Source organism: Hyla sarda, unplaced genomic scaffold (genome assembly GCF_029499605.1).
Source record: "Hyla sarda isolate aHylSar1 unplaced genomic scaffold, aHylSar1.hap1 scaffold_3089, whole genome shotgun sequence".
In the NCBI taxonomy this organism is placed as follows: Eukaryota; Metazoa; Chordata; class Amphibia; order Anura; family Hylidae; genus Hyla; species Hyla sarda.
This window is the reverse complement of record NW_026609813.1, coordinates 1-24,159: the sequence shown is the minus strand read 5'-3', so window position 1 is coordinate 24,159 and position 24,159 is coordinate 1. Positions and strand designations below refer to the sequence as shown.

The window sequence follows — 24,159 nt, the reverse complement described above, 5'->3', positions numbered from 1 at the left end:
CAGCTCCCTTTCTCAAAAATCCATTTAATTTATGGTCCCCAGATAGGGAACGTATGTATCAGTATGTGCTCACAAGTCACCCAAGTGCAAGTATTCACACAAAAAAAAACGTGCCTCAGGATGCGATCTGTCGCAAGATCCTTTCTTTTTTTACACTTGATCTAAGCCAAAAGGCCTAGAGGGGATAACCGGGAAAGGGGTGGACCCAACCATGTCCCCTTCATGAGCACTCACATTACTCATAGGAATGGAAGGAAGGCTGGCAGCCAACCAGCCTCCCATACACTTTCTGGGTGGGTGGCAGTCAGCCACCCATACATACATATAGCACAGGCTAAACCCACATCATCACTTAAAAAAAGGACAGGCGACCATTGCACTCTGATGGAGCATTTAGCAATGCAATCCATAGCCTGGCTTTTGCCTGAACCCCCATCACTCCTCCTCTTGCATATAAGACAATATTTCAGATCTGCATATGAAAACAACACGCCTACCTTTGTTGCACATAGCTGCCTGCCTGTCTCTAGTTATCCCACTGGCTGTAGCTGCGTCCCTTCCGACATGGAATAACACCAACTGTAACGATAAACTGAAAATTAACAGTATAAACCTGCATCATTTTGGACTCTGGTATTTGCTGAATCCGGGTGACCTGACAATCGATGGTGGTGCCGCTGGTGATTCTGGCCTTCTTGGAATCTGTTGGGCCTATGTGTTAGCTCACACATCACTTGGGTATCCATGGTAACTACCACAACATGGTCATCTGCAGTTTACATCTAGCCCGTGGCATTGAATGGCATTTTAAAAGTGCTAAGGGTCCTGGTGCAATAATCCTCCCATGAGGATCAGCCTCAACGGCTTTGTAGATTGCACTCATGTCAGCAACTCCATATACATTTTTTTTTCTTCATGCTTCTTTCTTCATCCTTTTTTCTTTCTGTCATTCAGACTTTCATTCATTCGATCTCTCTCACTCACTTGCTTTAACTCATTTGTTCTCACTCACTCACTCACTCACTCAATCACTCACTCACTCATTCACTCTCACTCACTCTCACTCTCTCACTCACTCGCTCACTAAGTCAGTCTCTCTCTCTCTCTCTCTTTTTCTTTTTATATATATTTTTTTCCGTCTTCTTCTTCTTCAGACCCTGTCATAGCACTAATGCCTTTCCAATACCACCAGCAAATGGAGACACTCCATTGCAACATTGGTTGTGAGCAGCAGTTTCTAAAAACAAATGCCTCATGGCGGATTTCCCATCCATCAATGGATGGTAAATTTAGTTTTTATCATTCACTGACCACAGAAACCAATGCATGGTCAAGCAACAGCAATGACACACCCTTGTGTATAGGCATGAGACCCTCATGTCATTTAACAGGATTCAGCACCACCCACAAGACAGCTACCTGTCATGTCATGTCAAACCTGCACAGGTGTGCTAGATTATTATTATTTAGTTTTATTTTATTTTTTTACACCAATCAGTGTGCAAACATGGTCATTAAAACGCTAAATGAATAGACGTTCATAAACCAGTCAGTGCAACTCATCATTTTGGTCTCCAATTCTCAAACTCAAATTCTCACCCACGGAGGATTAAATGAGAATCTTTCTTGTTTAACACTGGAATGGGGTGGTGCACTGTTCACTACCCGAAGATACTGCCACATCGGGTCAATGCATAGGGCGACAGAAGCAAGCTTCCAAATCAGCTCCCTTTCTCAAAAATCCATTTAATTTATGGTCCCCAGATAGGCAACGTATGTATCAGTATGTGCTCACAAGTCACCCAAGTGCAAGTATTCACACAAAAAAAAATGTGCCTCAAGATGCGATCTGTCGCAAGATCCTTTCTTTTTTTACACTTGATCTAAGCCAAAAGGCCTAGAGGGGATAACCGGGAAAGGGGGGGGGACCCAACCATGTCCCCTTCATGAGCACTCACATTACTCATAGGAATGGAAGGAAGGCTGGCAGCCAACCAGCCTCCCATACACTTTCTGGGTGGGTGGCAGTCAGCCACCCATACATACATATAGCACAGGCTAAACCCACATCATCACTTAAAAAAAGGACAGGCGACCATTGCACTCTGATGGAGCATTTAGCAATGCAATCCATAGCCTGGCTTTTGCCTGAACCCCCATCACTCCTCCTCTTGCATATAAGACAATATTTCAGATCTGCATATGAAAACAACACGCCTACCTTTGTTGCACATAGCTGCCTGCCTGTCTCTAGTTACCCCACTGGCTGTAGCTGCGTCCCTTCCGACATGGAATAACACCAACTGTAACGATAAACTGAAAATTAACAGTATAAACCTGCATCATTTTGGACTCTGGTATTTGCTGAATCCGGGTGACCTGACAATCGATGGTGGTGCCGCTGGTGATTCTGGCCTTCTTGGAATCTGTTGGGCCTATGTGTTAGCTCACACATCACTTGGGTATCCATGGTAACTACCACAACATGGTCATCTGCAGTTTACATCTAGCCCGTGGCATTGAATGGCATTTTAAAAGTGCTAAGGGTCCTGGTGCAATAATCCTCCCATGAGGATCAGCCTCAACGGCTTTGTAGATTGCACTCATGTCAGCAACTCCATATACATTTTTTTTTCTTCATGCTTCTTTCTTCATCCTTTTTTCTTTCTGTCATTCAGACTTTCATTCATTCGATCTCTCTCACTCACTTGCTTTAACTCATTTGTTCTCACTCACTCACTCACTCACTCAATCACTCACTCACTCATTCACTCTCACTCACTCTCACTCTAAGTCAGTCTCTCTCTCTCTCTCTCTCTTTTTCTTTTTATATATATTTTTTTCCGTCTTCTTCTTCTTCTTCTTCTTCAGACCCTGTCATAGCACTAATGCCTTTCCAATACCACCAGCAGATGGAGACACTCCATTGCAACACTGGTTGTGAGCAGCAGTTTCTAAAAACAAATGCCTCATGGCGGATTTCCCATCCATCAATGGATGGTAAATTTTGTTTTTATCATTCACTGACCACAGAAACCAATGCATGGTCAAGCAACAGCAATGACACACCCTTGTGTATAGGCATGAGACCCTCATGTCATTTAACAGGATTCAGCACCACCCACAAGACAGCTACCTGTCATGTCATGTCAAACCTGCACAGGTGTGCTAGATTATTATTATTTAGTTTTATTTTATTTTTTTACACCAATCAGTGTGCAAACATGGTCATTAAAACGCTAAATGAATAGACGTTCATAAACCAGTCAGTGCAACTCATCATTTTGGTCTCCAATTCTCAAACTCAAATTCTCACCCACGGAGGATTAAATGAGAATCTTTCTTGTTTAACACTGGAATGGGGTGGTGCACTGTTCACTACCCGAAGATACTGCCACATCGGGTCAATGCATAGGGCGACAGAAGCAAGCTTCCAAATCAGCTCCCTTTCTCAAAAATCCATTTAATTTATGGTCCCCAGATAGGGAACGTATGTATCAGTATGTGCTCACAAGTCACCCAAGTGCAAGTATTCACACAAAAAAAAACGTGCCTCAGGATGCGATCTGTCGCAAGATCCTTTCTTATTTTACACTTGATCTAAGCCAAAAGGCCTAGAGGGGATAACCGGGCAAGGGGTGGACCCAACCATGTCCCCTTCATGAGCACTCACATTACTCATAGGAATGGAAGGAAGGCTGGCAGCCAACCAGCCTCCCATACACTTTCTGGGTGGGTGGCAGTCAGCCACCCATACATACATACAGCACAGGCTAAACCCACATCATCACTTAAAAAAAGGACAGGCGACCATTGCACTCTGATGGAGCATTTAGCAATGCAATCCATAGCCTGGCTTTTGCCTGAACCCCCATCACTCCTCCTCTTGCATATAAGACAATATTTCAGATCTGCATATGAAAACAACACGCCTACCTTTGTTGCACATAGCTGCCTGCCTGTCTCTAGTTACCCCACTGGCTGTAGCTGCGTCCCTTCCGACATGGAATAACACCAACTGTAACGATAAACTGAAAATTAACAGTATAAACCTGCATCATTTTGGACTCTGGTATTTGCTGAATCCGGGTGACCTGACAATCGATGGTGGTGCCGCTGGTGATTCTGGCCTTCTTGGAATCTGTTGGGCCTATGTGTTAGCTCACACATCACTTGGGTATCCATGGTAACTACCACAACATGGTCATCTGCAGTTTACATCTAGCCCGTGGCATTGAATGGCATTTTAAAAGTGCTAAGGGTCCTGGTGCAATAATCCTCCCATGAGGATCAGCCTCAACGGCTTTGTAGATTGCACTCATGTCAGCAACTCCATATAAATTTTTTTTTCTTCATGCTTCTTTCTTCATCCTTTTTTATTTCTGTCATTCAGACTTTCATTCATTCGATCTCTCTCACTCACTTGCTTTAACTCATTTGTTCTCACTCACTCACTCACTCACTCAATCACTCACTCACTCATTCACTCTCACTCACTCTCTCACTCACTCGCTCACTAAGTCAGTCTCTCTCTCTCTCTTTTTCTTTTTATATATATTTTTTTCCGTCTTCTTCTTCTTCTTCTTCTTCTTCAGACCCTGTCATAGCACTAATGCCTTTCCAATACCACCAGCAGATGGAGACACTCCATTGCAACATTGGTTGTGAGCAGCAGTTTCTAAAAACAAATGCCTCATGGCGGATTTCCCATCAATCAATGGATGGTAAATTTTGTTTTTATCATTCACTGACCACAGAAACCAATGCATGGTCAAGCAACAGCAATGACACACCCTTGTGTATAGGCATGAGACCCTCATGTCATTTAACAGGATTCAGCACCACCCACAAGACAGCTACCTGTCATGTCATGTCAAACCTGCACAGGTGTGCTAGATTATTATTATTTAGTTTTATTTTATTTTTTTACACCAATCAGTGTGCAAACATGGTCATTAAAACGCTAAATGAATAGACGTTCATAAACCAGTCAGTGCAACTCATCATTTTGGTCTCCAATTCTCAAACTCAAATTCTCACCCACGGAGGATTAAATGAGAATCTTTCTTGTTTAACACTGGAATGGGGTGGTGCACTGTTCACTACCCGAAGATACTGCCACATCGGGTCAATGCATAGGGCGACAGAAGCAAGCTTCCAAATCAGCTCCCTTTCTCAAAAATCCATTTAATTTATGGTCCCCAGATAGAGAACGTATGTATCAGTATGTGCTCACAAGTCACCCAAGTGCAAGTATTCACACAAAAAAAAACGTGTCTCAGGATGCGATCTGTCGCAAGATCCTTTCTTTTTTTACACTTGATCTAAGCCAAAAGGCCTAGAGGGGATAACCGGGAAAGGGGTGGACCCAACCATGTCCCCTTCATGAGCACTCACATTACTCATAGGAATGGAAGGAAGGCTGGCAGCCAACCAGCCTCCCATACACTTTCTGGGTGGGTGGCAGTCAGCCACCCATACATACATACAGCACAGGCTAAACCCACATCATCACTTAAAAAAAGGACAGGCGACCATTGCACTCTGATGGAGCATTTAGCAATGCAATCCATAGCCTGGCTTTTGCCTGAACCCCCATCACTCCTCCTCTTGCATATAAGACAATATTTCAGATCTGCATATGAAAACAACACGCCTACCTTTGTTGCACATAGCTGCCTGCCTGTCTCTAGTTACCCCACTGGCTGTAGCTGCGTCCCTTCCGACATGGAATAACACCAACTGTAACGATAAACTGAAAATTAACAGTATAAACCTGCATCATTTTGGACTCTGGTATTTGCTGAATCCGGGTGACCTGACAATCGATGGTGGTGCCGCTGGTGATTCTGGCCTTCTTGGAATCTGTTGGGCCTATGTGTTAGCTCACACATCACTTGGGTATCCATGGTAACTACCACAACATGGTCATCTGCAGTTTACATCTAGCCCGTGGCATTGAATGGCATTTTAAAAGTGCTAAGGGTCCTGGTGCAATAATCCTCCCATGAGGATCAGCCTCAACGGCTTTGTAGATTGCACTCATGTCAGCAACTCCATATACATTTTTTTTTCTTTATGCTTCTTTCTTCATCCTTTTTTCTTTCTGTCATTCAGACTTTCATTCATTCGATCTCTCTCACTCACTTGCTTTAACTCATTTGTTCTCACTCACTCACTCACTCACTCAATCACTCACTCACTCATTCACTCTCACTCACTCTCACTCTCTCACTCACTCGCTCACTAAGTCAGTCTCTCTCTCTCTCTCTCTCTTTTTCTTTTTATATATATTTTTTTCCGTCTTCTTCTTCTTCTTCTTCTTCTTCTTCTTCTTCTTCAGACCCTGTCATAGCACTAATGCCTTTCCAATACCACCAGCAGATGGAGACACTCCATTGCAACACTGGTTGTGAGCAGCAGTTTCTAAAAACAAATGCCTCATGGCGGATTTCCCATCCATCAATGGATGGTAAATTTTGTTTTTATCATTCACTGACCACAGAAACCAATGCATGGTCAAGCAACAGCAATGACACACCCTTGTGTATAGGCATGAGACCCTCATGTCATTTAACAGGATTCAGCACCACCCACAAGACAGCTACCTGTCATGTCATGTCAAACCTGCACAGGTGTGCTAGATTATTATTATTTAGTTTTATTTTATTTTTTTACACCAATCAGTGTGCAAACATGGTCATTAAAACGCTAAATGAATAGACGTTCATAAACCAGTCAGTGCAACTCATCATTTTGGTCTCCAATTCTCAAACTCAAATTCTCACCCACGGAGGATTAAATGAGAATCTTTCTTGTTTAACACTGGAATGGGGTGGTGCACTGTTCACTACCCGAAGATACTGCCACATCGGGTCAATGCATAGGGCGACAGAAGCAAGCTTCCAAATCAGCTCCCTTTCTCAAAAATCCATTTAATTTATGGTCCCCAGATAGGGAACGTATGTATCAGTATGTGCTCACAAGTCACCCAAGTGCAAGTATTCACACAAAAAAAAACGTGTCTCAGGATGCGATCTGTCGCAAGATCCTTTCTTTTTTTACACTTGATCTAAGCCAAAAGGCCTAGAGGGGATAACCGGGAAAGGGGTGGACCCAACCATGTCCCCTTCATGAGCACTCACATTACTCATAGGAATGGAAGGAAGGCTGGCAGCCAACCAGCCTCCCATACACTTTCTGGGTGGGTGGCAGTCAGCCACCCATACATACATACAGCACAGGCTAAACCCACATCATCACTTAAAAAAAGGACAGGCGACCATTGCACTCTGATGGAGCATTTAGCAATGCAATCCATAGCCTGGCTTTTGCCTGAACCCCCATCACTCCTCCTCTTGCATATAAGACAATATTTCAGATCTGCATATGAAAACAACACGCCTACCTTTGTTGCACATAGCTGCCTGCCTGTCTCTAGTTACCCCACTGGCTGTAGCTGCGTCCCTTCCGACATGGAATAACACCAACTGTAACGATAAACTGAAAATTAACAGTATAAACCTGCATCATTTTGGACTCTGGCATTTGCTGAATCCGGGTGACCTGACAATCGATGGTGGTGCCGCTGGTGATTCTGGCCTTCTTGGAATCTGTTGGGCCTATGTGTTAGCTCACACATCACTTGGGTATCCATGGTAACTACCACAACATGGTCATCTGCAGTTTACATCTAGCCCGTGGCATTGAATGGCATTTTAAAAGTGCTAAGGGTCCTGGTGCAATAATCCTCCCATGAGGATCAGCCTCAACGGCTTTGTAGATTGCACTCATGTCAGCAACTCCATATACATTTTTTTTTCTTCATGCTTCTTTCTTCATCCTTTTTTCTTTCTGTCATTCAGACTTTCATTCATTCGATCTCTCTCACTCACTTGCTTTAACTCATTTGTTCTCACTCACTCACTCACTCAATCACTCACTCACTCATTCACTCTCACTCACTCTCACTCTCTCACTCACTCGCTCACTAAGTCAGTCTCTCTCTCTCTCTCTCTTTTTCTTTTTATATATATTTTTTTTCCGTCTTCTTCTTCTTCTTCAGACCCTGTCATAGCACTAATGCCTTTCCAATACCACCAGCAGATGGAGACACTCCATTGCAACATTGGTTGTGAGCAGCAGTTTCTAAAAACAAATGCCTCATGGCGGATTTCCCATCCATCAAAGGATAGTAAATTTTGTTTTTATCATTCACTGACCACAGAAACCAATGCATGGTCAAGCAACAGCAATGACACACCCTTGTGTATAGGCATGAGACCCTCATGTCATTTAACAGGATTCAGCACCACCCACAAGACAGCTACCTGTCATGTCATGTCAAACCTGCACAGGTGTGCTAGATTATTATTATTTAGTTTTATTTTATTTTTTTTACACCAATCAGTGTGCAAACATGATCATTAAAACGCTAAATGAATAGACGTTCATAAACCAGTCAGTGCAACTCATCATTTTGGTCTCCAATTCTCAAACTCAAATTCTCCCCCACGGAGGATTAAATGAGAATCTTTCTTGTTTAACACTGGAATGGGGTGGTGCACTGTTCACTACCCGAAGATACTGCCACATTGGGTCAATGCATAGGGCGACAGAAGCAAGCTTCAAAATCAGCTCCCTTTCTCAAAAATCCATTTAATTTATGGTCCCCAGATAGGGAACGTATGTATCAGTATGTGCTCACAAGTCACCCAAGTGCAAGTATTCACACAAAAAAAAACGTGCCTCAGGATGCGATCTGTCGCAAGATCCTTTCTTTTTTTACACTTGATCTAAGCCAAAAGGCCTAGAGGGGATAACTGGGAAAGGGGTGGACCCAACCATGTCCCCTTCATGAGCACTCACATTACTCATAGGAATGGAAGGAAGGCTGGCAGCCAACCAGCCTCCCATACACTTTATTGGTGGGTGGCAGTCAGCCACCCATACATACATACAGCACAGGCTAAACCCACATCATCACTTAAAAAAAGGACAGGCGACCATTGCACTCTGATGGAGCATTTAGCAATGCAATCCATAGCCTAGCTTTTGCCTGAACCCCCATCACTCCTCCTCTTGCATATAAGACAATATTTCAGATCTGCATATGAAAACAACACGCCTACCTTTGTTGCACATAGCTGCCTGCCTGTCTCTAGTTACCCCACTGGCTGTAGCTGCGTCCCTTCCGACATGGAATAACACCAACTGTAACGATAAACTGAAAATTAACAGTATAAACCTGCATCATTTTGGACTCTGGTATTTGCTGAATCCGGGTGACCTGACAATCGATGGTGGTGCCGCTGGTGATTCTGGCCTTCTTGGAATCTGTTGGGCCTATGTGTTAGCTCACACATCACTTGGGTATCCATGGTAACTACCACAACATGGTCATCTGCAGTTTACATCTAGCCCGTGGCATTGAATGGCATTTTAAAAGTGCTAAGGGTCCTGGTGCAATAATCCTCCCATGAGGATCAGCCTCAACGGCTTTGTAGATTGCACTCATGTCAGCAACTCCATATACATTTTTTTTTCTTCATGCTTCTTTCTTCATCCTTTTTTCTTTCTGTCATTCAGACTTTCATTCATTCGATCTCTCTCACTCACTTGCTTTAACTCATTTGTTCTCACTCACTCACTCACTCACTCACTCAATCACTCACTCACTCATTCACTCTCACTCACTCTCACTCTCTCACTCACTCGCTCACTAAGTCAGTCTCTCTCTCTCTCTCTCTTTTTCTTTTTATATATATTTTTTTCCGTCTTCTTCTTCTTCTTCTTCAGACCCTGTCATAGCACTAATGCCTTTCCAATACCACCAGCAGATGGAGACACTCCATTGCAACATTGGTTGTGAGCAGCAGTTTCTAAAAACAAATGCCTCATGGCGGATTTCCCATCCATCAATGGATGGTAAATTTTGTTTTTATCATTCACTGACCACAGAAACCAATGCATGGTCAAGCAGCAGCAAAGACACACCCTTGTGTATAGGCATGAGACCCTCATGTCATTTAACAGGATTCAGCACCACCCACAAGACAGCTACCTGTCATGTCATGTCAAACCTGCACAGGTGTGCTAGATTATTATTATTTAGTTTTATTTTATTTTTTTACACCAATCAGTGTGCAAACATGGTCATTAAAACGCTAAATGAATAGACGTTCATAAACCAGTCAGTGCAACTCATCATTTTGGTCTCCAATTCTCAAACTCAAATTCTCACCCACGGAGGATTAAATGAGAATCTTTCTTGTTTAACACTGGAATGGGGTGGTGCACTGTTCACTACCCGAAGATACTGCCACATCGGGTCAATGCATAGGGCGACAGAAGCAAGCTTCCAAATCAGCTCCCTTTCTCAAAAATCCATTTAATTTATGGTCCCCAGATAGGGAACGTATGTATCAGTATGTGCTCACAAGTCACCCAAGTGCAAGTATTCACACAAAAAAAAAAAAACGTGCCTCAGGATGCGATCTGTCGCAAGATCCTTGCTTTTTTTACACTTGATCTAAGCCAAAAGGCCTAGAGGGGATAACCGGGAAAGGGGTGGACCCAACCATGTCCCCTTCATGAGCACTCACATTACTCATAGGAATGGAAGGAAGGCTGGCAGCCAACCAGCCTCCCATACACTTTCTGGGTGGGTGGCAGTCAGCCACCCATACATACATACAGCACAGGCTAAACCCACATCATCACTTAAAAAAAGGACAGGCGACCATTGCACTCTGATGGAGCATTTAGCAATGCAATCCATAGCCTGGCTTTTGCCTGAACCCCCATCACTCCTCCTCTTGCATATAAGACAATATTTCAGATCTGCATATGAAAACAACACGCCTACCTTTGTTGCACATAGCTGCCTGCCTGTCTCTAGTTACCCCACTGGCTGTAGCTGCGTCCCTTCCGACATGGAATAACACCAACTGTAACGATAAACTGAAAATTAACAGTATAAACCTGCATCATTTTGGACTCTGGTATTTGCTGAATCCGGGTGACCTGACAATCGATGGTGGTGCCGCTGGTGATTCTGGCCTTCTTGGAATCTGTTGGGCCTATGTGTTAGCTCACACATCACTTGGGTATCCATGGTAACTACCACAACATGGTCATCTGCAGTTTACATCTAGCCCGTGGCATTGAATGGCATTTTAAAAGTGCTAAGGGTCCTGGTGCAATAATCCTCCCATGAGGATCAGCCTCAACGGCTTTGTAGATTGCACTCATGTCAGCAACTCCATATACATTTTTTTTTCTTCATGCTTCTTTCTTCATCCTTTTTTCTTTCTGTCATTCAGACTTTCATTCATTCGATCTCTCTCACTCACTTGCTTTAACTCATTTGTTCTCACTCACTCAATCACTCACTCACTCATTCACTCTCACTCACTCTCACTCTCTCACTCACTCGCTCACTAAGTCAGTCTCTCTCTCTCTCTCTCTCTTTTTCTTTTTATATATATTTTTTTCCGTCTTCTTCTTCTTCTTCTTCTTCTTCTTCAGACCCTGTCATAGCACTAATGCCTTTCCAATACCACCAGCAGATGGAGACACTCCATTGCAACATTGGTTGTGAGCAGCAGTTTCTAAAAACAAATGCCTCATGGCGGATTTCCCATCCATCAATGGATGGTAAATTTTGTTTTTATCATTCACTGACCACAGAAACCAATGCATGGTCAAGCAACAGCAATGACACACCCTTGTGTATAGGCATGAGACCCTCATGTCATTTAACAGGATTCAGCACCACCCACAAGACAGCTACCTGTCATGTCATGTCAAACCTGCACAGGTGTGCTAGATTATTATTATTTAGTTTTATTTTATTTTTTTACACCAATCAGTGTGCAAACATGGTCATTAAAACGCTAAATGAATAGACGTTCATAAACCAGTCAGTGCAACTCATCATTTTGGTCTCCAATTCTCAAACTCAAATTCTCACCCACGGAGGATTAAATGAGAATCTTTCTTGTTTAACACTGGAATGGGGTGGTGCACTGTTCACTACCCGAAGATACTGCCACATCGGGTCAATGCATAGGGCGACAGAAGCAAGCTTCCAAATCAGCTCCCTTTCTCAAAAATCCATTTAATTTATGGTCCCCAGATAGGGAACGTATGTATCAGTATGTGCTCACAAGTCACTCAAGTGCAAGTATTCACACAAAAAAAAACCTGCCTCAGGATGCGATCTGTCGCAAGATCCTTTCTTTTTTTACACTTGATCTAAGCCAAAAGGCCTAGAGGGGATAACCGGGAAAGGGGTGGACCCAACCATGTCCCCTTCATGAGCACTCACATTACTCATAGGAATGGAAGGAAGGCTGGCAGCCAACCAGCCTCCCATACACTTTCTGGGTGGGTGGCAGTCAGCCACCCATACATACATACAGCACAGGCTAAACCCACATCATCACTTAAAAAAAGGACAGGCGACCATTGCACTCTGATGGAGCATTTAGCAATGCAATCCATAGCCTGGCTTTTGCCTGAACCCCCATCACTCCTCCTCTTGCATATAAGACAATATTTCAGATCTGCATATGAAAACAACACGCCTACCTTTGTTGCACATAGCTGCCTGCCTGTCTCTAGTTACCCCACTGGCTGTAGCTGCGTCCCTTCCGACATGGAATAACACCAACTGTAACGATAAACTGAAAATTAACAGTATAAACCTGCATCATTTTGGACTCTGGTATTTGCTGAATCCGGGTGACCTGACAATCGATGGTGGTGCCGCTGGTGATTCTGGCCTTCTTGGAATCTGTTGGGCCTATGTGTTAGCTCACACATCACTTGGGTATCCATGGTAACTACCACAACATGGTCATCTGCAGTTTACATCTAGCCCGTGGCATTGAATGGCATTTTAAAAGTGCTAAGGGTCCTGGTGCAATAATCCTCCCATGAGGATCAGCCTCAACGGCTTTGTAGATTGCACTCATGTCAGCAACTCCATATACATTTTTTTTTCTTCATGCTTCTTTCTTCATCCTTTTTTCTTTCTGTCATTCAGACTTTCATTCATTCGATCTCTCTCACTCACTTGCTTTAACTCATTTGTTCTCACTCACTCACTCACTCACTCACTCAATCACTCACTCATTCACTCTCACTCTCACTCTCTCACTCACTCGCTCACTAAGTCAGTCTCTCTCTCTCTCTCTCTTTTTCTTTTTATATATATTTTTTTTCCGTCTTCTTCTTCTTCTTCTTCAGACCCTGTCATAGCACTAATGCCTTTCCAATACCACCAGCAGATGGAGACACTCCATTGCAACATTGGTTGTGAGCAGCAGTTTCTAAAAACAAATGCCTCATGGCGGATTTCCCATCCATCAATGGATGGTAAATTTTGTTTTTATCATTCACTGACCACAGAAACCAATGCATGGTCAAGCAGCAGCAATGACACACCCTTGTGTATAGGCATGAGACCCTCATGTCATTTAACAGGATTCAGCACCACCCACAAGACAGCTACCTGTCATGTCATGTCAAACCTGCACAGGTGTGCTAGATTATTATTATTTAGTTTTATTTTATTTTTTTACACCAATCAGTGTGCAAACATGGTCATTAAAACGCTAAATGAATAGACGTTCATAAACCAGTCAGTGCAACTCATCATTTTGGTCTCCAATTCTCAAACTCAAATTCTCACCCACGGAGGATTAAATGAGAATCTTTCTTGTTTAACACTGGAATGGGGTGGTGCACTGTTCACTACCCAAAGATACTGCCACCTCGGGTCAATGCATAGGGCGACAGAAGCAAGCTTCCAAATCAGCTCCCTTTCTCAAAAATCCATTTAATTTATGGTCCCCAGATAGGGAACGTATGTATCAGTATGTGCTCACAAGTCACCCAAGTGCAAGTATTCACACAAAAAAAAAACGTGCCTCAGGATGCGATCTGTCGTAAGATCCTTTCTTTTTTTACACTTGATCTAAGCCAAAAGGCCTAGAGGGGATAACCGGGAAAGGGGTGGACCCAACCATGTCCCCTTCATGAGCACTCACATTACTCATAGGAATGGAAGGAAGGCTGGCAGCCAACCAGCCTCCCATACACTTTCTGGGTGGGTGGCAGTCAGCCACCCATACATACATACAGCACAGGCTAAACCCACATCATCACTTAAAAAAAGGACAGGCGACCATTGCACTCTGATGGAGCATTTAGCAATGCAATCCATAGCCTGGCTTTTGCCTGAACCCCCATCACTCCTCCTCTTGCATATAAGACAATATTTCAGATCTGCATATGAAAACAACACGCCTACCTTTGTTGCACATAGCTGCCTGCCTGTCTCTAGTTACCCCACTGGCTGTAGCTGCGTCCCTTCCGACATGGAATAACACCAACTGTAACGATAAACTGAAAATTAACAGTATAAACCTGCATCATTTTGGACTCTGGTATTTGCTGAATCCGGGTGACCTGACAATCGATGGTGGTGCCGCTGGTGATTCTGGCCTTCTTGGAATCTGTTGGGCCTATGTGTTAGCTCACACATCACTTGGGTATCCATGGTAACTACCACAACATGGTCATCTGCAGTTTACATCTAGCCCGTGGCATTGAATGGCATTTTAAAAGTGCTAAGGGTCCTGGTGCAATAATCCTCCCATGAGGATCAGCCTCAACGGCTTTGTAGATTGCACTCATGTCAGCAACTCCATATACATTTTTTTTTCTTCATGCTTCTTTCTTCATCCTTTTTTCTTTCTGTCATTCAGACTTTCATTCATTCGATCTCTCTCACTCACTTGCTTTAACTCATTTGTTCTCACTCACTCACTCACTCAATCACTCACTCACTCATTCACTCTCACTCACTCTCACTCTCTCACTCACTCGCTCACTAAGTCAGTCTCTCTCTCTCTCTCTCTTTTTCTTTTTATATATATTTTTTTCCGTTTTCTTCTTCTTCTTCTTCTTCTTCAGACCCTGTCATAGCACTAATGCCTTTCCAATACCACCAGCAGATGGAGACACTCCATTGCAACATTGGTTGTGAGCAGCAGTTTCTAAAAACAAATGCCTCATGGCGGATTTCCCATCCATCAATGGATGGTAAATTTTGTTTTTATCATTCACTGACCACAGAAACCAATGCATGGTCAAGCAACAGCAATGACACACCCTTGTGTATAGGCATGAGACCCTCATGTCATTTAACAGGATTCAGCACCACCCACAAGACAGCTACCTGTCATGTCATGTCAAACCTGCACAGGTGTGCTAGATTATTATTATTTAGTTTTATTTTATTTTTTTACACCAATCAGTGTGCAAACATGGTCATTAAAACGCTAAATGAATAGACGTTCATAAACCAGTCAGTGCAACTCATCATTTTGGTCTCCAATTCTCAAACTCAAATTCTCACCCACGGAGGATTAAATGAGAATCTTTCTTGTTTAACACTGGAATGGGGTGGTGCACTGTTCACTACCCGAAGATACTGCCACATCGGGTCAATGCATAGGGCGACAGAAGCAAGCTTCCAAATCAGCTCCCTTTCTCAAAAATCCATTTAATTTATGGTCCCCAGATAGGGAACGTATGTATCAGTATGTGCTCACAAGTCACCCAAGTGCAAGTATTCACACAAAAAAAAAACGTGCCTCAGGATGCGATCTGTCGCAAGATCCTTTCTTTTTTTACACTTGATCTAAGCCAAAAGGCCTAGAGGGGATAACCGGGAAAGGGGTGGACCCAACCATGTCCCCTTCATGAGCACTCACATTACTCATAGGAATGGAAGGAAGGCTGGCAGCCAACCAGCCTCCCATACACTTTCTGGGTGGGTGGCAGTCAGCCACCCATACATACATACAGCACAGGCTAAACCCACATCATCACTTAAAAAAAGGACAGGCGACCATTGCACTCTGATGGAGCATTTAGCAATGCAATCCATAGCCTGGCTTTTGCCTGAACCCCCATCACTCCTCCTCTTGCATATAAGACAATATTTCAGATCTGCATATGAAAACAACACGCCTACCTTTGTTGCACATAGCTGCCTGCCTGTCTCTAGTTACCCCACTGGCTGTAGCTGCGTCCCTTCCGACATGGAATAACACCAACTGTAACGATAAACTGAAAATTAACAGTATAAACCTGCATCATTTTGGACTCTGGTATTTGCTGAATCCGGGTGACCTGACAATCGATGGTGGTGCCGCTGGTGATTCTGGCCTTCTTGGAATCTGTTGGGCCTATGTGTTAGCTCACACATCACTTGGGTATCCATGGTAACTACCACAACATGGTCATCTGCAGTTTACATCTAGCCCGTGGCATTGAATGGCATTTTAAAAGTGCTAAGGGTCCTGGTGCAATAATCCTCCCATGAGGATCAGCCTCAACGGCTTTGTAGATTGCACTCATGTCAGCAACTCCATATACATTTTTTTTTCTTCATGCTTCTTTCTTCATCCTTTTTTCTTTCTGTCATTCAGACTTTCATTCATTCGATCTCTCTCACTCACTTGCTTTAACTCATTTGTTCTCACTCACTCACTCACTCAATCACTCACTCACTCATTCACTCTCACTCACTCTCACTCTCTCACTCACTCGCTCACTAAGTCAGTCTCTCTCTCTCTCTCTCTTTTTCTTTTTATATATATTTTTTTCCGTCTTCTTCTTCTTCTTCTTCAGACCCTGTCATAGCACTAATGCCTTTCCAATACCACCAGCAGATGGAGACACTCCATTGCAACATTGGTTGTGAGCAGCAGTTTCTAAAAACAAATGCCTCATGGCGGATTTCCCATCCATCAATGGATGGTAAATTTTGTTTTTATCATTCACTGACCACAGAAACCAATGCATGGTCAAGCAACAGCAATGACACACCCTTGTGTATAGGCATGAGACCCTCATGTCATTTAACAGGATTCAGCACCACCCACAAGACAGCTACCTGTCATGTCATGTCAAACCTGCACAGGTGTGCTAGATTATTATTATTTAGTTTTATTTTATTTTTTTACACCAATCAGTGTGCAAACATGGTCATTAAAACGCTAAATGAATAGACGTTCATAAACCAGTCAGTGCAACTCATCATTTTGGTCTCCAATTCTCAAACTCAAATTCTCACCCACGGAGGATTAAATGAGAATCTTTCTTGTTTAACACTGGAATGGGGTGGTGCACTGTTCACTACCCGAAGATACTGCCACATCGGGTCAATGCATAGGGCGACAGAAGCAAGCTTCCAAATCAGCTCCCTTTCTCAAAAATCCATTTAATTTATGGTCCCCAGATAGGGAACGTATGTATCAGTATGTGCTCACAAGTCACCCAAGTGCAAGTATTCACACAAAAAAAAACCTGCCTCAGGATGCGATCTGTCGCAAGATCCTTTCTTTTTTTACACTTGATCTAAGCCAAAAGGCCTAGAGGGGATAACCGGGAAAGGGGTGGACCCAACCATGTCCCCTTCATGAGCACTCACATTACTCATAGGAATGGAAGGAAGGCTGGCAGCCAACCAGCCTCCCATACACTTTCTGGGTGGGTGGCAGTCAGCCACCCATACATACATACAGCACAGGCTAAACCCACATCATCACTTAAAAAAAGGACAGGCGACCATTGCACTCTGATGGAGCATTTAGCAATGCAATCCATAGCCTGGCTTTTGCCTGAACCCCCATCACTCCTCCTCTTGCATATAAGACAATATTTCAGATCTGCATATGAAAACAACACGCCTACCTTTGTTGCACATAGCTGCCTGCCTGTCTCTAGTTACCCCACTGGCTGTAGCTACGTCCCTTCCGACATGGAATAACACCAACTGTAACGATAAACTGAAAATTAACAGTATAAACCTGCATCATTTTGGACTCTGGTATTTGCTGAATCCGGGTGACCTGACAATCGATGGTGGTGCCGCTGGTGATTCTGGCCTTCTTGGAATCTGTTGGGCCTATGTGTTAGCTCACACATCACTTGGGTATCCATGGTAACTACCACAACATGGTCATCTGCAGTTTACATCTAGCCCGTGGCATTGAATGGCATTTTAAAAGTGCTAAGGGTCCTGGTGCAATAATCCTCCCATGAGGATCAGCCTCAACGGCTTTGTAGATTGCACTCATGTCAGCAACTCCATATACATTTTTTTTTCTTCATGCTTCTTTCTTCATCCTTTTTTCTTTCTGTCATTCAGACTTTCATTCATTCGATCTCTCTCACTCACTTGCTTTAACTCATTTGTTCTCACTCACTCACTCACTCAATCACTCACTCACTCATTCACTCTCACTCACTCTCACTCTCTCACTCACTCGCTCACTAAGTCAGTCTCTCTCTCTCTCTCTTTTTCTTTTTATATATATTTTTTTCCGTCTTCTTCTTCTTCAGACCCTGTCATAGCACTAATGCCTTTCCAATACCACCAGCAGATGGAGACACTCCATTGCAACATTGGTTGTGAGCAGCAGTTTCTAAAAACAAATGCCTCATGGCGGATTTCCCATCCATCAATGGATGGTAAATTTTGTTTTTATCATTCACTGACCACAGAAACCAATGCATGGTCAAGCAACAGCAATGACACACCCTTGTGTATAGGCATGAGACCCTCATGTCATTTAACAGGATTCAGCACCACCCACAAGACAGCTACCTGTCATGTCATGTCAAACCTGCACAGGTGTGCTAGATTATTATTATTTAGTTTTATTTTATTTTTTTACACCAATCAGTGTGCAAACATGGTCATTAAAACGCTAAATGAATAGACGTTCATAAACCAGTCAGTGCAACTCATCATTTTGGTCTCCAATTCTCAAACTCAAATTCTCACCCACGGAGGATTAAATGAGAATCTTTCTTGTTTAACACTGGAATGGGGTGGTGCACTGTTCACTACCCGAAGATACTGCCACATCGGGTCAATGCATAGGGCGACAGAAGCAAGCTTCCAAATCAGCTCCCTTTCTCAAAAATCCATTTAATTTATGGTCCCCAGATAGGGAACGTATGTATCAGTATGTGCTCACAAGTCACCCAAGTGCAAGTATTCACACAAAAAAAAACGTGCCTCAGGATGCGATCTGTCGCAAGATCCTTTCTTTTTTTACACTTGATCTAAGCCAAAAGGCCTAGAGGGGATAACCGGGAAAGGGGTGGACCCAACCATGTCCCCTTCATGAGCACTCACATTACTCATAGGAATGGAAGGAAGGCTGGCAGCCAACCAGCCTCCCATACACTTTCTGGGTGGGTGGCAGTCAGCCACCCATACATACATACAGCACAGGCTAAACCCACATCATCACTTAAAAAAAGGACAGGCGACCATTGCACTCTGATGGAGCATTTAGCAATGCAATCCATAGCCTGGCTTTTGCCTGAACCCCCATCACTCCTCCTCTTGCATATAAGACAATATTTCAGATCTGCATATGAAAACAACACGCCTACCTTTGTTGCACATAGCTGCCTGCCTGTCTCTAGTTACCCCACTGGCTGTAGCTACGTCCCTTCCGACATGGAATAACACCAACTGTAACGATAAACTGAAAATTAACAGTATAAACCTGCATCATTTTGGACTCTGGTATTTGCTGAATCCGGGTGACCTGACAATCGATGGTGGTGCCGCTGGTGATTCTGGCCTTCTTGGAATCTGTTGGGCCTATGTGTTAGCTCACACATCACTTGGGTATCCATGGTAACTACCACAACATGGTCATCTGCAGTTTACATCTAGCCCGTGGCATTGAATGGCATTTTAAAAGTGCTAAGGGTCCTGGTGCAATAATCCTCCCATGAGGATCAGCCTCAACGGCTTTGTAGATTGCACTCATGTCAGCAACTCCATATACATTTTTTTTTCTTCATGCTTCTTTCTTCATCCTTTTTTCTTTCTGTCATTCAGACTTTCATTCATTCGATCTCTCTCACTCACTTGCTTTAACTCATTTGTTCTCACTCACTCACTCACTCAATCACTCACTCACTCATTCACTCTCACTCACTCTCACTCTCTCACTCACTCGCTCACTAAGTCAGTCTCTCTCTCTCTCTTTTTCTTTTTATATATATTTTTTTCCGTCTTCTTCTTCTTCTTCTTCAGACCCTGTCATAGCACTAATGCCTTTCCAATACCACCAGCAGATGGAGACACTCCATTGCAACATTGGTTGTGAGCAGCAGTTTCTAAAAACAAATGCCTCATGGCGGATTTCCCATCCATCAATGGATGGTAAATTTTGTTTTTATCATTCACTGACCACAGAAACCAATGCATGGTCAAGCAACAGCAATGACACACCCTTGTGTATAGGCATGAGACCCTCATGTCATTTAACAGGATTCAGCACCACCCACAAGACAGCTACCTGTCATGTCATGTCAAACCTGCACAGGTGTGCTAGATTATTATTATTTAGTTTTATTTTATTTTTTTACACCAATCAGTGTGCAAACATGGTCATTAAAACGCTAAATGAATAGACGTTCATAAACCAGTCAGTGCAACTCATCATTTTGGTCTCCAATTCTCAAACTCAAATTCTCACCCACGGAGGATTAAATGAGAATCTTTCTTGTTTAACACTGGAATGGGGTGGTGCACTGTTCACTACCCGAAGATACTGCCACATCGGGTCAATGCATAGGGCGACAGAAGCAAGCTTCCAAATCAGCTCCCTTTCTCAAAAATCCATTTAATTTATGGTCCCCAGATAGGGAACGTATGTATCAGTATGTGCTCACAAGTCACCCAAGTGCAAGTATTCACACAAAAAAAAACGTGCCTCAGGATGCAATCTGTCGCAAGATCCTTTCTTTTTTTACACTTGATCTAAGCCAAAAGGCCTAGAGGGGATAACCGGGAAAGGGGTGGACCCAACCATGTCCCCTTCATGAGCACTCACATTACTCATAGGAATGGAAGGAAGGCTGGCAGCCAACCAGCCTCCCATACACTTTCTGGGTGGGTGGCAGTCAGCCACCCATACATACATACAGCACAGGCTAAACCCACATCATCACTTAAAAAAAGGACAGGCGACCATTGCACTCTGATGGAGCATTTAGCAATGCAATCCATAGCCTGGCTTTTGCCTGAACCCCCATCACTCCTCCTCTTGCATATAAGACAATATTTCAGATCTGCATATGAAAACAACACGCCTACCTTTGTTGCACATAGCTGCCTGCCTGTCTCTAGTTACCCCACTGGCTGTAGCTGCGTCCCTTCCGACATGGAATAACACCAACTGTAACGATAAACTGAAAATTAACAGTATAAACCTGCATCATTTTGGACTCTGGTATTTGCTGAATCCGGGTGACCTGACAATCGATGGTGGTGCCGCTGGTGATTCTGGCCTTCTTGGAATCTGTTGGGCCTATGTGTTAGCTCACACATCACTTGGGTATCCATGGTAACTACCACAACATGGTCATCTGCAGTTTACATCTAGCCCGTGGCATTGAATGGCATTTTAAAAGTGCTAAGGGTCCTGGTGCAATAATCCTCCCATGAGGATCAGCCTCAACGGCTTTGTAGATTGCACTCATGTCAGCAACTCCATATACATTTTTTTTTCTTCATGCTTCTTTCTTCATCCTTTTTTCTTTCTGTCATTCAGACTTTCATTCATTCGATCTCTCTCACTCACTTGCTTTAACTCATTTGTTCTCACTCACTCACTCAATCACTCACTCACTCATTCACTCTCACTCACTCTCACTCTCTCACTCACTCGCTCACTAAGTCAGTCTCTCTCTCTCTCTCTCTTTTTCTTTTTATATATATTTTTTTCCGTCTTCTTCTTCTTCTTCTTCAGACCCTGTCATAGCACTAATGCCTTTCCAATACCACCAGCAGATGGAGACACTCCATTGCAACATTGGTTGTGAGCAGCAGTTTCTAAAAACCAATGCCTCATGGCGGATTTCCCATCCATCAATGGATGGTAAATTTTGTTTTTATCATTCACTGACCACAGAAACCAATGCATGGTCAAGCAACAGCAATGACACACCCTTGTGTATAGGCATGAGACCCTCATGTCATTTAACAGGATTCAGCACCACCCACAAGACAGCTACCTGTCATGTCATGTCAAACCTGCACAGGTGTGCTAGTTTATTATTATTTAGTTTTATTTTATTTATTTACACCAATCAGTGTGCAAACATGGTCATTAAAACGCTAAATGAATAGACGTTCATAAACCAGTCAGTGCAACTCATCATTTTGGTCTCCAATTCTCAAACTCAAATTCTCACCCACGGAGGATTAAATGAGAATCTTTCTTGTTTAACACTGGAATGGGGTGGTGCACTGTTCACTACCCGAAGATACTGCCACATCGGGTCAATGCATAGGGCGACAGAAGCAAGCTTCCAAATCAGCTCCCTTTCTCAAAAATCCATTTAATTTATGGTCCCCAGATAGGGAACGTATGTATCAGTATGTGCTCACAAGTCACCCAAGTGCAAGTATTCACACAAAAAAAAACATGCCTCAGGATGCGATCTGTCGCAAGATCCTTTCTTTTTTTTACACTTGATCTAAGCCAAAAGGCCTAGAGGGGATAACCGGGAAAGGGGTGGACCCAACCATGTCCCCTTCATGAGCACTCACATTACTCATAGGAATGGAAGGAAGGCTGGCAGCCAACCAGCCTCCCATACACTTTCTGGGTGGGTGGCAGTCAGCCACCCATACATACATACAGCACAGGCTAAACCCACATCATCACTTAAAAAAAGGACAGGCGACCATTGCACTCTGATGGAGCATTTAGCAATGCAATCCATAGCCTGGCTTTTGCCTGAACCCCCATCACTCCTCCTCTTGCATATAAGACAATATTTCAGATCTGCATATGAAAACAACACGCCTACCTTTGTTGCACATAGCTGCCTGCCTGTCTCTAGTTACCCCACTGGCTGTAGCTGCGTCCCTTCCGACATGGAATAACACCAACTGTAACGATAAACTGAAAATTAACAGTATAAACCTGCATCATTTTGGACTCTGGTATTTGCTGAATCCGGGTGACCTGACAATCGATGGTGGTGCCGCTGGTGATTCTGGCCTTCTTGGAATCTGTTGGGCCTATGTGTTAGCTCACACATCACTTGGGTATCCATGGTAACTACCACAACATGGTCATCTGCAGTTTACATCTAGCCCGTGGCATTGAATGGCATTTTAAAAGTGCTAAGGGTCCTGGTGCAATAATCCTCCCATGAGGATCAGCCTCAACGGCTTTGTAGATTGCACTCATGTCAGCAACTCCATATACATTTTTTTTTCTTCATGCTTCTTTCTTCATCCTTTTTTCTTTCTGTCATTCAGACTTTCATTCATTCGATCTCTCTCACTCACTTGCTTTAACTCATTTGTTCTCACTCACTCACTCACTCAATCACTCACTCACTCATTCACTCTCACTCACTCTCACTCTCTCACTCACTCGCTCACTAAGTCAGTCTCTCTCTCTCTCTCTCTTTTTCTTTTTATATATATTTTTTTCCGTCTTCTTCTTCTTCTTCTTCAGACCCTGTCATAGCACTAATGCCTTTCCAATACCACCAGCAGATGGAGACACTCCATTGCAACATTGGTTGTGAGCAGCAGTTTCTAAAAACAAATGCCTCATGGCGGATTTCCCATCCATCAATGGATGGTAAATTTTGTTTTTATCATTCACTGACCACAGAAACCAATGCATGGTCAAGCAACAGCAATGACACACCCTTGTGTATAGGCATGAGACCCTCATGTCATTTAACAGGATTCAGCACCACCCACAAGACAGCTACCTGTCATGTCATGTCAAACCTGCACAGGTGTGCTAGATTATTATTATTTAGTTTTATTTTATTTTTTTACACCAATCAGTGTGCAAACATGGTCATTAAAACGCTAAATGAATAGACGTTCATAAACCAGTCAGTGCAACTCATCATTTTGGTCTCCAATTCTCAAACTCAAATTCTCACCCACGGAGGATTAAATGAGAATCTTTCTTGTTTAACACTGGAATGGGGTGGTGCACTGTTCACTACCCGAAGATACTGCCACATCGGGTCAATGCATAGGGCGACAGAAGCAAGCTTCCAAAT

General features: G+C 43.3%; 13 pseudogenes; all 13 read right to left on the bottom strand.

The window, feature by feature from the left end:
- Nucleotides 1-1,644: 1,644 nt before the first annotated feature.
- LOC130328517 (U2 spliceosomal RNA) lies at nt 1,645-1,908 on the bottom strand (annotated as a pseudogene).
- Nucleotides 1,909-3,361: 1,453 nt separating this feature from the next.
- Nucleotides 3,362-3,625, bottom strand: LOC130328510 (U2 spliceosomal RNA; annotated as a pseudogene).
- A 1,460-nt stretch (nt 3,626-5,085) lies between these two features.
- Nucleotides 5,086-5,349, bottom strand: LOC130328516 (U2 spliceosomal RNA; annotated as a pseudogene).
- Nucleotides 5,350-6,833: 1,484 nt separating this feature from the next.
- Nucleotides 6,834-7,097, bottom strand: LOC130328521 (U2 spliceosomal RNA; annotated as a pseudogene).
- Nucleotides 7,098-8,556: 1,459 nt separating this feature from the next.
- LOC130328519 (U2 spliceosomal RNA) lies at nt 8,557-8,820 on the bottom strand (annotated as a pseudogene).
- Nucleotides 8,821-10,288: 1,468 nt separating this feature from the next.
- LOC130328514 (U2 spliceosomal RNA) lies at nt 10,289-10,556 on the bottom strand (annotated as a pseudogene).
- Nucleotides 10,557-12,019: 1,463 nt separating this feature from the next.
- On the bottom strand, nt 12,020-12,283 carry LOC130328524 (U2 spliceosomal RNA; annotated as a pseudogene).
- Nucleotides 12,284-13,744: 1,461 nt separating this feature from the next.
- LOC130328518 (U2 spliceosomal RNA) lies at nt 13,745-14,009 on the bottom strand (annotated as a pseudogene).
- Nucleotides 14,010-15,475: 1,466 nt separating this feature from the next.
- Nucleotides 15,476-15,740, bottom strand: LOC130328513 (U2 spliceosomal RNA; annotated as a pseudogene).
- Nucleotides 15,741-17,200: 1,460 nt separating this feature from the next.
- LOC130328523 (U2 spliceosomal RNA) lies at nt 17,201-17,464 on the bottom strand (annotated as a pseudogene).
- Nucleotides 17,465-18,916: 1,452 nt separating this feature from the next.
- On the bottom strand, nt 18,917-19,180 carry LOC130328512 (U2 spliceosomal RNA; annotated as a pseudogene).
- Nucleotides 19,181-20,636: 1,456 nt separating this feature from the next.
- On the bottom strand, nt 20,637-20,900 carry LOC130328520 (U2 spliceosomal RNA; annotated as a pseudogene).
- Nucleotides 20,901-22,356: 1,456 nt separating this feature from the next.
- On the bottom strand, nt 22,357-22,621 carry LOC130328515 (U2 spliceosomal RNA; annotated as a pseudogene).
- Nucleotides 22,622-24,159: the final 1,538 nt, after the last annotated feature.